A 3,718-nucleotide genomic window follows, 5' to 3' on the forward strand; every position below is an offset into this window, starting at 1 on the left:
TTCAAAACTATGGGGCTTACTTTGAGGAGGTCTTTCCTGAGTTTAATATACCTCAATTATTAGAGGGGTGGCAGGAATGGGATGGTGCTATTTTTGGTGGTTATGTGGGCGGGGAAGGACATAATAAAGGACACGCTGATGCTGGTTTTGATTGATGAAGTATACGAAAGGTGCATAGTCCTTTGAACTTGTTCATTACTAGTTTTCATCATCTCCATAGCAGTGCCGCACCTCCACTTGTTCTCAACTATATGAGTTGTAAAGTTTAACTTGTAAGCTGTAAAGCTTAGTTTAGTTTAGGAATTGTAGTTTCAGTCTAATGCTCATACTTCGTTTTATAAATAGCAATCGATTGTAAGTAGTTCAATTTTACTCAGCATGTCAAACTGGTCATTGCAACAGCATCAATATCAGTATATGTACTGGAATTTTCATCTAATTACTGATGATGTTCACCTTGCAGAGAGATGTGCGTGGCATTCAAATCAGAATGCTTATTATTTCTTTTGCCTGAAGAAAAGAGATGAGGGACCGGGTGTTAATAGGAAAGCTATTGGAAACATTTGGACTGAGGGCAATGTCTTATTTGGACAAAAAATCAAGGTTACATTTAAGGGGAAAGATCTTCCGATCAGATGGAGAGATTGGGTGGTTGAGGAGGTCCAGAAGCCCTACTCCACACAACCTACTGAGTGTTGGGTGATGATCAAGGCATGGCATTTGGTGGAGCTCTATGGGAAACCGAACCTTGAATACAAATTAGGGGAGCCGCCAGGTCCAGTGGAAGGGCATAATGGGGAGCAACAGATTCAGCAGCAACAGATTCAGCAGCAACAGATTCAGCAGCAACAGATTCAACAACATGCAGTAGGAGGACAGAATATCCAGCAACACCTTACGGCGCTTCAACATGGGTTGATGATAGACGATGTTGTGCTGGAAAATGAGGTTCAAAACTATGGGGCTTACTTTGAGGAGGGCTTTCCTGAGTTTCATATATCTCAATTATTAGAGGGGTGGCAGGAATGGGATGGTGCTATTTTTGATGGTTATGTGGGCAGGGAAGGACATAATGAAGGACACGCTGATGCTGGTTTTGATTGATGAAGTATACGAAAGGTGCATAGTCCTTTGAACTTATTCATTACTAGTGTGCATCGTGGTTTACTCTCGTGGTTTAAGCTACACTTTCTCTTAGCTGATACATATGTGTTTTTTTATTACTCTCGTGGTTTAAGCTACACTTTCTCTTAGTTGATGGAAGATTGTTACGGCCAGGCAGCACAGTGTGCATCGTCACGACAGCAAACCCTCAGAAACTACACTTCAAATTTAGAGGGTTCGTTGAAATTGAAGAACTTTTAGAGTATAAGTGAAATATAGTATAGGTGATTTTAACATCTGTGTGCATCTCTTAGTTGATGGAAGATTGTTACGGCCAGGCAGCACAGTGTGCATCGTCAAGCATCGAGCTCAATAATATTGTCTCAGAAATTTTAACATCTGTGTGCTACCCATTAGTGTTGTATTCATTGAGCTCAATATTTTTGTCTGAGACTTTTGAAACCCTCTATAGTATCTTTACTTTCTTTTGTTGTCCATAAACTTCACGAGCATTGTGTAATTGGGCCTTTGAATTGCCTCTTTGCATTACAGGACATGGCTGTATATGTGTATATGTCTACTCTCCATTGCTCAAAGCATTTCAGATGCCAAATTATGCAGATGTGTCTTGCTATCCAGTGAGAGCAACTGTTACTGGGGCTATTGTGAAACTTCTTGATGTAAGCTCTTTTTAGAAGGAATGAACTTTCTTGTCCAACTTCTTTTGGAATTGACCAAACTGTGTGCTTCTTATATCACGAAGTAGCAAGGGGTTATGCAATTTTCAACGTAATTGTCATTGGGTTTGAATGTGGACCGGGATAGTTCAGGTACATATAATTTTGGATACATTTGCATTTGAGGCATGTCAGGTCCTTTTGGGTTCGAGTGTATTATTTTTAGGTCAATTAGGGTTAAGGCCTTGATCTTGTTAATGCTGATTTGGGTCTTCTTTGAGTCAGATCAGGTCAATTCTTGCTTGAAGTTCAAGTTGTTTTGGTAGGTACTTTCGATTTTTTGAGTAGCCAATTGCTAATTTTTTGGCTAAAAACAGTAGACCATTTAAGGACACCCTTATCATTATCTGTACAACAAAATGTTTCAGGTATAAACGTATGACCTTTCTAGGTTTAAGGTATAGAAACATTGCTTGAATATGTTTTAAGGCACAGAAACACGGCGTTTCTATGCCTTGAAGAATTTTGTTGTACAAATACGTCCTTGTCACACACAAGACGTACTGTGTCCATATGTGTGCTCTTCCTTGTGATAAACCATGTGTCCTGACACCTGAAGTATAATTAACTGATATTATAACTAGTTTAGATCCCGCGCAATAAATGCGCGGTATTTATAGAGTTACTATATAGAACTGGTGCAATATATGCACGGTATTTATAGAGTTTTACTTTTTAGAGTATTATTAGAATTTAAATTGACAATTAAATTATTTTTATAGAGTTACTATATAGAACTGGTGCAATATATGCACGGTATTTATAGAGTTTTACTAATACCATATTTTTTTTAGCCGCAACTTCTTATTATAAAAAGTCAATAAATTTTTTATGAATAAGTTTTTAAAAAAAAAAAGAATTTCCTTATCCTAAAAAGATCGGAGATAAATTTGTACAAAATGTGCAATATTAAATGTTATAAATATTTAAATACAAAATATTATCTCCATTTATAACTTATCATGTCTCCACATATAGTATATGCTAAAAATAGCAAGCACTATTCTAGGAAATATTTTTAGGCGGAAAAATTTGGAGTTTCGCCTATTCATTTAGTAAATAGGGGATTATCCATGTTATTACTTGTAATCGCTTCGAATCAGATGAACTCCTGAACCTAGTGCCTTTGTCTGATGCGTGGACTAATGACGATGACTGTGGTTGGGACCATCATGAAGCCGCTAATGCAAGGTTTCTTTTGAATGCTCATCCTCCCGCAATATCAGTGAACGTTGCCTGTTGGGTGGTTTCTTCATTCTATCTTGCTTTTCTTCATGTTCAAATTTCATTGTGAGGTTATTATCATTAACATTGACATTGCTTATTTTCAGACGCATACTTTTCAGGCATGTGTGATGAATCTTTATTGAATGTTCTGAACTTCTTAGTCAATCTATAGATAGATAGGTGGCTACTAATAAATGAAAGTCGGGGTTAACTCTATCCACCTGAAGCATTCGTCTTTCAAGTGTAGCCTTGGCTCAGTTCTTTAGGAAAAATCACGTAACTCAGATGACAGCGTTGTATGTGTAGTTGTGTACAAGACGTTTATTTCCTAAAATTACAACTTTGTAAGATTATTGTAGTAACCATGAACTAACTGAATCTGGCTTAACTGAACAACATAGGCTATTTGTGACAGTCACATAAAAATTCTCATGGTTACTAGTTTTTGTTTTCCGAACTGTACTTTCTTACTTCCAGTGAAATATTAATTTCCTTGATTTTTTTACCTAGTTTCATTGTCTTAGATTGCTGGTCCTAAGTCCCTAACTTCTGTTTTTTTCCCGCAGAAGTGGACTAATATGGGCAGGCAGCATCATTCGCGTTGTTAAGAGACTACATGGATTTCCTTGGGCATCTTACTGTAAGTCTGT

The sequence above is a fragment of the Silene latifolia genome, chromosome 5 (genome assembly GCF_048544455.1).
Source record: "Silene latifolia isolate original U9 population chromosome 5, ASM4854445v1, whole genome shotgun sequence".
Lineage (NCBI taxonomy): Eukaryota > Viridiplantae > Streptophyta > Magnoliopsida > Caryophyllales > Caryophyllaceae > Silene > Silene latifolia.